Raw genomic sequence first — 13,459 nt, 5'->3', positions numbered from 1 at the left:
GAAGGACGCAGATGAAACATTTTAATTAAGAAGGGGTTGTCAAGGGTTATTTCATGTGGCGAAGGTTTTATCAGGAGTGTGGTAGACTAAAGAGAAGTTAGGAAAGTTGCAAATAAGCCTCAGAAGATTCGAGAGAAGATAAGATAGACAAAATGAAGAAAGCAAAAAAGTAGTTGTCGAGTAGAAAGACCTGGGAAAAGGAGTAGACAAAATGAATAAAGTAGGAAGGTTGTAGTGGGGAAGTTGAGAAAGAAGAAAGGAAAGGAAAGGAAAATTGTAAAGGGAAAGTTGAGAAAGAAGAAAGGAAGTAAAGAAAAGTTAGAGTGGCAAAAGTTGAGAAAGAAGAATGGAAGAAAGGAAAGTTGGAGTAGAAAAGATGAAAAAGAAGAAAGGAAGGAAAGGAAAGTTGGAGGAGGAAAGTTGAGAGAGAGGAGATAGAAAGGAAAAAAAAGATTGGAGTGGGAAAGTTGAGAGAGGAGAAAGAAAGGAAAGTTCGAGTGGGAAAGTTGAGAGAGGAGAAAAAAAAGAAAGGTTGGAGTGGGAAAGGAGTGGAAGGAAGGAAAGGAATGTGGAGTAGGGAAAATATTACAATGGAAGAGAAAGACACAGGATATGGAAATGACAAAATAAATGAAGTAATTACACACACACACACACACACACACACACACACACACACACACAATCGTAAATAAGCCTTTGAAGATAAGAAACAAGCAGATGGAGTAAACTAACAGAGGATTAACTGTTGATCTAATTCGTTCTTAAATCTGTCAGCATATTTTACTGCTGAGGCGAATTAAGTTCTTTTCTTTACGTAGTGAATATATCGCTTCGCTTATCTGCTTATCTAGAATGGTTTATGTTCTAGATATTGAACGCACACACACACACACACACACACTTACATTGCTGATGAGGCAATGCACGTGGCGGGAAGTGATGAACGAGCTGATGAATGAGCACACACACACACACACACACACACACACACACACAGACACTACTTCTTTTACTTCTCCCTTAAAAATTTGGGGAACCTTATTTGTCCCTCACACACACACACACACACACACACACACACACACACATACAGGGCGCGTGGCCACCCTAAGGAGCCTCTCACTGGCCTCTACAACCTCGCGTCTACGACAACAAATAAAACACTTACTTCGTGATAAACAACATCCTCCTCCTCCTCCTCCTCCTCCTCCTCCTCCCCTTCCTCCTCCTCCTCCTCCTTCTCTTCCCTTGCTTGCTTCGCCCTTTTTCTCCTCGCCTGGTTTGTTTCCGCTTTCTTTTTCCTTGTTTCTTAATATTTTCATCATAATCATCATAATCACCATCATCATCATCATTATCTTTTTCTTCTTCCTTCATTTTCACTTTCCTCTTATTTCTTCTTTTCTTCATCTTCATTTACCTTCTTCTATCAATTTATTACTTTTCTTATTCATTTTCATTTTTGTTTCTTCTTCTTCTTCTTCTTCTTCTTCTTCTTCTTCTTCTTTTTCTTCTTCTTTTTCTTTCTTTTTTTCTTTTTCTTCTTCTTTTTTATTATTTTTATTTTTCCTTTTCTTTTTCTTTTTCTTTTTCTTTTCCTTTTCTTTTTCTTCTTCTTCGTCTTCTTGCTGTTTTTCTTAGCCCTTTTTTATCTCCTTTTCTTCTATTTTTTCTTGTATTTCTTCATCTTCTCTTTTTCTCTCTTTTTCCTCCTCTTTCTTTTCTTTCATTAATGGAGTTCTTTTTTCTGTCCATTCTCTCCTTTATCTTCTTCCCCCTCTTTCTTTTTTCTTCTCTTCGTCCAAATGGAGAGAAGGCGAGCAAAGTGGAGAGACTCATAGTGGAGGGAACTCGTGAAGGGTGGAGGGAAGGGAGACAAAGGTGAAGGATGAGTGGAGGGAAGGAGGGAGAGTGGAGGAGTGGAGGAAAGGGAGACAAAGGAGGAGAGGACAGTGACTTAAGGTGGAGGCAAAGTGAAAGGAAAGTGGAGGGAAGGTGGAGGAGAAGTGGAGGAGGAGTGGAGGGGTGGAGGGAAGCCTGACGTCAGCGGGTCCACCAGACATAACAAGAAAAACAAGAAAGAATAAACCTTAGTGAGGCGTTTCTCTCTCTCTCTCTCTCTCTCTCTCTCTCTCTCTCTCTCTCTCTCTCTCTCTCTCTCTCTCTCTCTCTCTCTCTCTCTCTCTCTCGCAAAGAAGAAGAAAGAACAAAAAGAAGTAGAAAAAGAAGAAAAAGAAGAACAAGAAGGGAGGATGGATAGAAGAAGAAAAAGAAGAACAAGAACAAGGAAAACAAGAACAAGACGAATACAAATAAAACTGCAAATAACAACACTGATAACAACAACAATAACAAGAACAACAACGGTAATAATAATAATAATAATGCCAATCAAAATAATAAAATAATTAAACAATAATAATATCATCACCACCATCGTCACCAGCGTGAGCGGCAGGCTGACACAGGCGGGGCACAGGTAACAGGGCTATTTACATAAGGGTACACACCTGGCCACACCTGAGCGAGTGCCGGTGTCACATACCTGCGGGGCGGCGGGCGGCGGTGACACGGCGGCCGGGTGCGAAGAATGTCAGGTGGAGGTGTGACAGGCGCCCGTAGGATTGGAGGGGGAGGGGGAGGGGGCAGGGGGAGGGGGAAAGGGGGAGGGGAGGGGAGTATAACCTGCGAGGGAGAGAAATGGGTACGTTAAACTAGTGACCAGGTTTAGTGTTCAGTAGACATAATTTTCATCGGGTATTCTTTCAAGCACCTTCGCGATACTTTTTTGAAACTTTGAAAAAAAAAAAAAAAATACCCCGCTACCAACATTTTTTTTTTTTTATTCATACAAGGAAATACTAATACCGGTTGATTTTGTATAGGCGATGTGTGTCTTCAGACTGAGGCTTCTATGCTAAAGTCCGCTACACATTTTCTCTGTTTTACTTAATTATTTTCACCATATGAACGAAAACCATTATCCCCATTAACATTTATTTCTTACACAAAAAGACTAAAAAATAAGTTCATTACCCCTAAGCTTCCTCAGCCTGATCTCCTATCATCTTTATATAATTTCTTGCTTATGGATAAAAATTTGCATCTCTTCCACACTCTTTTATCTTCCTCTGCAACATATTTTCACCACTTAAATATTTTCTCTATACAAAAGACCAAAAATTATCTGCCCTTTTCCTCCTCAACTTCTAATCTCTTGTCATTCAAATATACATTTCTTACTTATGGATAAAAATTTGCATCTTTCATACACTCTTTTATCTTCCTCTGCCTCAACATATTCCCACCATTTATATATTTTCTCTATACAAAAAGACCAACACTTGTCTAAACCTTTTCCTCCTCAACTTTTCATCTCTTATCATTTCTTGCTTATGGATAAAAATTTGCATCTTTCATACACTCTTTTGTCTTCCTCTTCAACGTATTCTCACCATTTAAATATTTTCCCTGTACAAAAAGATCAACACTTCTCTACCCCTTTTCCTCCTCAACTTTTCATCTCTTATCATTTCTTGCTTATGGATAAAAATTTGCATCTCTTCCACACACTCTCTTATCTTCCTCTTCAACGTATTCCCACCATTTAAATATTTTTCCTATACAAAAAGACCAACACTTCTCTACCCCTTTTCCTCCTCAACTTTTCATCTCTTATCATTTCTTGCTTATGGATAAAAATTTGCATCTCTTCCACACACTCTTTTATCTTCCTCTGCAACGTATTCCCACCATTTATATATTTTCTCTATACAAAAAGACCGACAATTATCTACCCTTTTCCTCCTCAATTTCTCCTCCCTTATCATTCATCTATATGGTTCTTGCTTATGGTTGACGATTTGCATCTCATTCGCATACTGCCTATCGTCCTTACCAACACATTCCCAGCAGTTAATATTTCCTCTCCTCACAAAAAAAAAAAAAACATTCTCTACCTCTTTCCTTCCTTAACCAATCTCTTATCATTCATCTATACAGTTCTTGATTACAGATAAAGACTTGCACCTTTTCAACATGCTCTTCCTTATCTCCCTCTGCTACGTATTCCCATAATTTAGATATCTCCCTTACACATACACAAAAAAAAAGACGAGTAATTTACCCCATTCCTTCCTCAACTTCTAATCTCTTATCACTCGTATATAGTTCATGCTTATAGATAAAGACTTGCATCTTTTCCATATGCTCTTCTTTATCTTTCATTGCCATCGTGTTCCCATCATTTAGATTTCTTCCTTACAAACACAAAAAAAGACGAGTGATTTACCCCTTTCTTTCCTCAACTTCTAATCTCTTATCACTCGTATTTATTTCATGCTTATCGATAAAGACTTGCACCTTTTCCATATGCTCTTCTTTATCTTTCATTGCCATCGTGTTCCCATCATTTAGATTTCTTCCTTACAAACACAAAAAAAAGACGAGTGATTTACCCCTTTCTTTCCTCAACTTCTAATCTCTTATCACTCGTATTTATTTCATGCTTATCGATAAAGACTTGCACCTTTTCCATATGCTCTCCTTTATCTTCCTTTGCCATCGTGTTCCCATCATTTAAATTTCTTCCCTACCTTTACCTGGCAGAAAAAGACCAACACCTCTACTTTTTTCCTCCTTTCCCTCTTCTATTCTTTTTCCCTCCCTTAGTTTTTATTTTCCTTCCTCAATACAAAAACACACCTACACTCACTCCGGTTGTTTCCACTCAGTCAACCAACCCTTCCATCACCACAATCACCACCATCACCACCACCACCATCATCACCACCACCACAAACACTATCATCACCGCCACAATCACAGCAACAATATCTTTATGCTCTATTTTCTTCATCATCATTCCCTCCTTCCTTTTGCTCTCTCCTTCATTTTCTCTCACCACCATCACCACCACCATCACCATCACCACCACCACCACGATATCTTTCTTTTCCATTCTCTCTCTCTCTCTCTCTCTCTCTCTCTCTCTCTCTCTCTCACCACCACCATCACCACCATCACCACCATCACCACCATCACCACCACCATCACCACCATCCCCTCCATTCCTCCACTCCTTCACCCATAGCTCTCCTCTCCACCACCACTTCCTCTCCTACCTCTCCCTCCCTCCCTCCTTCCCTCCACTAATATTCGTATCAGACAGGAAATATTTCTCTCTCTCTCTCTCTCTCTCTCTCTCTCTCTCTCTCTCTCTCTCTCTCTCCTTCCTTCCTTCCCTTATCGTTCATCGACTCTTCCCTCTCGCGTTTATAATTTATGTTTTCTCCTCATTCCTGTTCCTCCTCCTCCTCCTCCTTCTTCCCATACCCATCCGTTTTTTCTCTCTCTCTCTCTCTCTCTCTCTCTCTCTCTCTCTCTCTCTCTCTCTCTCTCTCTCTCTCTCTCTCTCTCTCTCTCTCTCTCTCTCTCTATCTATATCAATTGCTTTACTATCTACATATTAAATTTCTACGTATTTTTGAAATGTTGTTTATCTATCTATCCATCTATTTATGTATGTTGTTACCTGTCTATCTTTTTATTTGAGTATGTGTGTATCTCTCTCTCTCTCTCTCTCTCTCTCTCTCTCTCTCTCTAATCTGCCTCACATTTGCTTAAGAAAAATTATGTATCCGGGCCTTTGTAATTCCCTCCCTTATTGCCTTCAGTGTGTGTGTGTGTGTGTGTGTGTGTGTGCACTTAAGTATTTACGATCACGTGGTGTCTGGTTTCACGAAGGTGTGGGATTGAGTTAATGAGAGAGAGAGAGAGAGAGAGAGAGAGAGAGAGAGAGAGAGAGAGAGAGAGAGAGAGAGAGAGAGAGAGAGAGAGAGAGAGAGAGAGAGAGAGAGAAGGAAGGAAGTGCATGTTAATTGGAGTAGGAGGGAGTAAGACAAGAAGGGAGAGAAGGAGGAAAGGAGTGCAAATGAGAGGGAGGGAGAAAACGTAGGAAGATGGAAGAGAAAGGAAGAGAACAAGGAAGAATGGGACAAAGAAGGTAGGAAGGAAGAAGGAAGGAAAGAAGAAAGGAAGGGTAGAAAGGGGAGACAGGACGATAAAAGGGGAGGAAGAAATCAGAAAGAAAAGATCCCAATGGAGGAGAAAGAAAAGAAGGAATGAATGGAAGGAAAAGTAGAAAGATACATGAGAAAGAAGAGAAGACAACAAAGAAAAAGTGAAGAAAGAAAGTAGGAAAGAAGAAGAAAGGAAAGACAGAAAGACAGAGAAGAAGGAAGGAATGGAAGGAGATAGCAGGGAGGTAATAAAAGGAGAAATAGATGAATAATTGAATACATAGAGACAATAAAAGAAAACACAAAGAAAACAGAGAAGGAGAGAAAAAAAAGAAGATAGGCAAAAGAGAGTTAATTAGTAGGGCCAGACATGGGTATAAAAAAGAGGGAAGGAGATAAGGAAGAGTAACATATGGAATAGGAGTTACTAAGAAGACAATAAAGAAAGGAGTTCCGGGAAAATAGGAAAGAAAGGGAAATTAATAATACAGAACATTTACGTATGAAAGAGTAAGTGAGTGAGTGAGAGAGGGAGTGTATATGAGTGAGTGAGTGAGTGAGTTGTAAGGTTCTTGAGCCAAATGAGTCACACACACACACACACACACACACACACACACACACACACACACATAAACACACACAAAGTCCATCCTTGTTGACATCACTAGTTCGTGTGTGTGTGTGTGTGTGTGTGTGTGTGTGTGTGTGGTTCTAACATAAAGATAAAATTATAGAGGTAAGCCTTGTTTTTGTATATAATTCTTACTGTTGGTTGTTATTGTTATTATTTTTATTATTATTATTATTATTTACTTATTTTTTTGCTTCTGCGGTTGTTGCTCTATTTACTTCTGCTGTGTCCTTGCAATTATTTTTTTATCATCATCATCATCATCATCATCATCACCATCATCATCACAAAGGCATATACCTCTAATACTTTCTTTCGTGTATATTTATTTTTCCTTGCGTGACGTTGTGTGTGTGTGTGTGTGTGTGTGTAGTTAATACACGTCAGTAAAAACAACAATATGCATTTCTCATCAACAACAACAACAGTAACTAAAGTATAAAGAAAACAAACACTACTACTACTACTACTACTACTACTACTTACTACTTACAACTTACTACTACTACTACTACTTACTACTTACAACTTACTACTACTACTACTACTATTGTATACTGCTACTACTACTACTACTACTACTACGACTACTACTGTATACTACTACTACTACTACTACTACTACTACTACTGCTACATACTCTGCTACTGCCACACACACACACACACACACACACACACACACGCGGCATCCAAGCTATGTGTTAAGCCTGCTTGACCGCGACCAGCACGACACGCAACGCCCGCCACGGACTTTACGACCACGAAATGGAGGCGACGGCGTGTGTGTGTGTGTGTGTGTGTGTGTGTGTGTGTGTGGTGGTTTTGATAGTTGTAGTGGTTGTAAAAGAAATAGTAGTAGTAGTAGTAGTAGTAGTAGTAGTAGTAGTAGTAGTAGAAGCTTCGGTAAGATTTTATAATGTTGTTTTAAGTGTTGAATCAATTATTTTTTCTTTATTTTCTTATATAATCACATACTACTACTACTACTACTACTACTACTACTACTACTACTACTGCTACTACTACTACTACTACTACTACTACTATTACTACTATCACCTAGAAAACAAAATATCACCCACCCAAAAACCTGCAAGACCTCTTTTTCTTTCCTTTCTTTCCTTCTTTCCCTTCCTTACTTTCCCTCCTTACCTTCTTGCCCCCAGTGGCAAGGACCATTAAGTGTGGACCACGAAGGGGTGAAATTATGGTTCCCCCTTTTTTTCTTCCTTTTTTTTTACCCATTTAAACACATTCATAAGGAGGAGGAGGAGGAGGAGGAGGAGGAGGAGGAGGAGGAGGAACAGGAGGTAGACATGAAGAAGAAAAAGGAGGATAGATAGAGGAGAGAGGGGGAAAAGGGGAGGAGAAACAAGAGACATGAAGAAGAAAGGGAGGGAGGAAGAGAGGGAAGAAGGGAGAAAAAGAGGATAGGAAGTGGAGGAAGATAGCAGAATAAGGAGGAAGAGGAGGAGGTAAAGGTAGAAAGCTATAGAAAGAAAAAGAAGAAATGAGAGAAGTAAGGAGGGAAAGAAGGGAGACAGGAATAAGTGGGTGGATGAAATGGAAGGAAAATAAAAAGGAAAAAAAAGGAAAGAAAAAAAATGAAGGATACAGGAGAAGAGAAAGTAAGGACATAAGGAAATAGGAAGGGAGAGATAAACTACATAATTAAAAGAAAATAAAGAATAAGGAAAAGAGAAAAAAGGAGGAAAACAATAAAATACAGGAAATTGAAGTAGTAAGAAAGAAAGAGGAAGAGATGTCATAGAGAAATAAAGAAAAATGAAGAATAAGAATCAAAGAAAAGAGAAAAAATGAAAGATAAAGAAAATGAAGAAGTTAGCATGAAAGAAAAAGATGATGGAGTGTAATAGAAACAGATAAAGAGAGAAGAGGGAGACAATGAAAGGATAAAGATGGATATAGACAAAGGAGAGGAGAAAAGAGAAAAAGGGAAGGATGGAAAGAGGAAAAAAGGAAAGTAAAAGAAAATAAAAGTAGAAATGATGCAGGGAAAGAGAATAAATAAAAAAAGAAACAAAACAAACAACAAAAGGCGGAAAAAATATGTTAGAGAATATTAGTAAAACAGGAAACATCAAATTAAAGAAAAAAAAAAACTGGAAAAAATGGAAACAAGAAAAACAAAACAACACACACACACACAAAAAAAAAAAGAACATCAAATTAAAGATAAAAAACACGAAATTAATGAATAAAACAGAGAGAGAGAGAGAGAGAGAGAGAGAGAGAGAGAGAGAGAGAGAGAGAGAGAGAGAAAGGAGGAAACATATATTGGCGAAGGAATTACTGCTGGAAGTGGAGGAGATAAAGAGGAGACGGACGAGGAAAAAAAAAAAAAAGCCGAAACCGGAATGATGAACTGATGGGAGAAAGAAGAAAACGGAAGTATGAATAACAAATGAGGGAGGAGGAGGAGGAGGAGGAGGAGGAGGAGGAGGAGGAAGAGCAGGAGGAGGAGTAACGGTAATTGAGGGAGATATAGACAGACAAGCCAGACGGACAGACATACAGATAGACAGAGACACAGACACAGACGAACATAGACAGAAGACGAGATAGACAGACAGAGAGACAGAGACACAGACACAGACGAACATAAACAGAAGACGAGATAGACAGACAGGAAAATATAAACAGAGAGACAGAGACAGACACAGACGAACATAAACAGAAGACGAGATAGACAGACAGGAAAATATAGACAGACAGAGAGACAGAGACAGACACAGACAAACATACAGAAGACGAGACAGTTAGACAGGTAGGTACAGACAGACATACAGATAGACAGACAGAGACACAGACATATTTACACCTAATTCTTCCCTTTCATTCTACTTTCACTTTTCAAATAAACGCTACATCAATATTTCCTTTCATCCGGATAAAAAAGACAAAAACCAAAGAAAATAACATGTATAAAAATTTACGTATAAATTTCATGATTAAGAAAATGTTTAATTATAATGGAAAATGTGAAAGAATGGAACGAGGAGTGAATGACTGGTAACACACACACACACACACACACACACACACACACACACACACACACACACGCACACACACACACACACCTGGTGGTTCACGCATCGATCCCATGACCCCCTTCCCCCCCTTACATCCCCCCCTCTCCTTCTCCCCCCCCCTTCCTCCTCCTACCTCCTCCACAATCCCCTTCTCCCTCCCTCCCACTCTTTCCCCTCCACCTCTCTTTCCCCAACCCCACCACCCCTTCCTCCTCCCCCTTCCCATCTCTTCCCTACTGCCCCCAACCCCCTCTCCCACCCATCCACCCTCTCTCTCTCTCTCTCTCTCTCTCTCTCTCTCTCTCTCTCTCTCTCTCTCTCTCTCTCTCCACAAGAAGAAAGGAAAATGAAAGACGGTGTGTATGTGTATGTGTGTGTGTGTGTGTGTGTGTGTGTGTGTGTGTGTGTGTGTGTGTGTGTGTGTGTGTGTGTGTGTGTGTGCGGCAATCAGGCGGTACTTACCTGAGCGCCAAGGTAAAGAAAAAAAAATAATCAGGATAATAATGGAAGAAAAAACAATAATAATGACACACTTAACACGAGAGAGAGAGAGAGAGAGAGAGAGAGAGAGAGAGAGAGAGAGAGAGAGAGAGAGAGAGAGAGAGAGAGAGAGAGAGAGTGTGGGGGTGGAGGGGGGGCGGTTGTGGTGACGGCTGCGGTCCATTAGGGAAGGAGACGGGTGAATGAGAGAGAGAGAGAGAGAGAGAGAGAGAGAGAGAGAGAGAGAGAGAGAGAGAGAGAGAGAGAGAGAGAGAAACAGACAGACAGATAAACAGATAGACACACAGACAAACAGACAGACAGACTAAAACGACAAACCACCACTTGTCCACTTCCACCACCACCACCACCACCACCATCACCACTACCACCACCACCATCACCACTACCACCACCACCACCATCACCTTCACCCCCCCCACCCACCCCCACCGCTCGCCAGCTGCCCCGCCAAGGACCAAGATGACCGAGATAAAGACGTCGAGAGGAGAGATAAAAGGGAGAGCCTCTTACTCCCTCACTCCTTACCTTCCCTTTCTCTCCCTTTAACTTTACCTGGAGACCACCCAGCCAACGTGTCCCCCAACCCCTTTTCCTCTCCCCCCTTTTCTCTCTCCCCCACTCCTTCCCTTCCTCCCTACATCCATGACTTCCTCCTACGCCATTTCCTCCTCCCTCCTTAGTAGTAATGGTAGTAGTAGTAGTAGTAGTAGTAGTAGTAGTGGTATTGGGATGGTGTATATTTTTAGTATTTTTTAGTATTTCTTGATCTGTCTCCTCTGTCATAACACACACACACACACACACACACACACACACAGTGAAAATGCCGTGAAAGAGTCTATTACGTGTGTGTGTGTGTGTGTGTGTGTGTGTGTGTGTGTGTGTGTGTCAACCCCCTCCCCCACTCCCCCCGTCTCTAAGGTGAAGTTAAGGTGCTGTGTGTGTTGTTCCTCGCAGCGGGTCGGTCACTCCTGCTGTGCCGCCCGCTGTGTCCTGCTGTGCCCCCCTCCCCTCCTCCTCCTCCTCCTATCACCGACGCCGCCACCTCAACCACCACCACCTACTGATTGAGACGTGTGTGTGTGTGTGTGTGTGTGTGTGTGAGAGAGAGAGAGAGAGAGAGAGAGAGAGAGAGAGAGAGAGAGAGAGAGAGAGAGAGAGAGAAACCCCTTTGCCGTTTCTATTTCCTTTTCCACTGCCATTTTTCCCCTTCAGTTTTTATTTCCCATCTTCTTTCTTTCACTCTCTACCTCACCCCCTTCTACACTTTTATTTTAAGTCCTCTTTTCTCCTTCCTTCTCTATATCCCATCTTTCTCTTCCTCACCCCGTTTTTACTATTTCTTCCTTACTTCATTCTATCTCTTTTAATTCCCCTTTTGTCTTTTTTTTCTCTTCCTCACCTTTCTCTTCTCGTCCTCTCACCTCACCCATTTACTTTTCTTACTTCATCTCCCTTTTACCCTCCTTTTTCCATTTTTTTCTCTATTCCTCACCTCTCTCTTCTCCTCTTCTCACCTCCCCCATTTACCTTCCTTACCTCATCTCCCTTCTACCCACCTTTTTCCAATTTTCCTTCTCTCTTACCCTTTCTGTTTCCCATTCTCCTCCTCCTCCTCCCATCACACCTGGCGGAGCTGTGACCTGGCGCATCAATTAACCTGTTTCAAGGCCCTGTTTGCTCCTCGTCCCTCTCGTGTCTCCTCTCGCCTCGCTATCTCGCCGCGTCGCTAACGAGGACAAAACGCCGCGGCCTCGTTACACCGTCCTTCGTCATTAGTCTCCGCCCGCCGTGAAATAAGACGGAAGGCAAACAAGAGGGATTTTGTTTGTATTGTTTTTTTTTGCGTGTCTTAAGGGAATGTTTGCTGTATTTTTTTTTTAACTTGATTCCTTTACTGATATATTTTCTTTTTACTATATTTATGGGAGTTTTTGTTCTTTTTATATTATTTAATGAAAGGTTTGTGGTATTATTTCTTTTTTTTTTTTTTTTTTTTTTTTTAAAAATGGAGTGTTTGTGATTTTACTTTTTTACATATTTTTCTAGAGGAAGTTATTTTTTTTCCTAGGGGTATTTTCGTGATATTTTCCTTTTTTTATTTATTCATTTATCTTTTAGGAGAATGTTTGATACTTTTTTACTTTCTAGGGATGTTTGTATTTTTTTTTTTTTTTACTTTTTCAAGGCGAGTGTTTGTGATATTTATTCAAGATTATTTCCACGAGGAGTGTTTGTGATTTTTTTATTATCTTGCTTTTATATCATTTTTCAAGAAAACTTATCTTTAGGAATATCTTTTTTAACTTTTGATGGTAAAGTTCGCAATATTGTGTTTTTCGTTTCATTTTAGAGTAAACAATTTTTTCCTTCATTTCCTCTTCTTCATTCTGTTTTTAAGCAGGATTTAAATTTCAATTCTTATATATATTATTTTGCCTGTGGTGTTGCTGAAGGAAGTATGTGTTTGTTTCCTTGTTTGTTTGCTTATTCTTCGCATTCCTCATTTTCCTCCGGGTGGATACGTTTTAAAAGATCAAATTTTCTTCCCTTAGATATATATTTTTGTCTATTTTTAAACTGTCACAATTATCCTTTACGTACTCTCTGTCCCTTACGAGTTACTGTATCCCTTGTCTATCTCCATCCTTCCATCGTATCCCTCTTCTCTGTTATTGTGGATTCCGATTTTATTTTCCAATCTTTATCTTCATTTTCGTTATCATTCAATTTAATTCATTTTCTGCTTTTCTTTCTTTTTTTCCTTTATTCTTTTATTTTATTTCTTATTATTTTATCTCTCCCTCCTCTTCCCTTCTATCCCTTCCTTCTCCTTGCTTGCATTCTTTTATTTCCTTTCTTTTCTGCTTTATTTACTTTATATTCCTTTCGTCTCATTCATCCTCTCATTCCTGCTTCCCTTCTTTCCTTCTTTCCTGCCTCCTCCTTTCCCATTTTCCCTTTTATAGCTGAATATTAAGAATCGATGATGTTTACAGGAAGACCAGTAAATATTTATCACCGAAGAAGTATTCAACCTCAACCTAACACTTAAACCCCCAAAGCGAGCATCCATAATTCCTCCTATCAAAAAATCTCCATGTAATCCCTTTATTCAATATCTCTAAACTAGTGTTATCTGCCTTAATCCCCTCTGTAAGCCGGCACAAAGACAGTGGCTTCCGCTAGTGTCAAAACCTCTAAGACATTCCGATCCTATGTTGGTAGGTTCCGAACAC

At 40.0% G+C, this 13,459-nt stretch overlaps 1 protein-coding gene across 5 annotated transcripts in view; it reads left to right on the top strand.

Annotated features, from left to right (window-relative positions):
- The window catches only part of LOC126980485 (transcription factor GATA-4-like), a 210,664-nt gene that overhangs the window by 38,690 nt on the left and 158,515 nt on the right, over positions 1-13,459 (top strand). The gene's annotated exons all lie outside the window — the stretch shown is intronic.

The sequence above is a fragment of the Eriocheir sinensis genome, chromosome 44 (assembly GCF_024679095.1).
Source record: "Eriocheir sinensis breed Jianghai 21 chromosome 44, ASM2467909v1, whole genome shotgun sequence".
NCBI classification, from domain to species: domain Eukaryota; kingdom Metazoa; phylum Arthropoda; class Malacostraca; order Decapoda; family Varunidae; genus Eriocheir; species Eriocheir sinensis.
The sequence above is the reverse complement of the archived record's forward strand: the minus strand, read 5'-3'. Positions and strand labels throughout refer to the sequence as shown.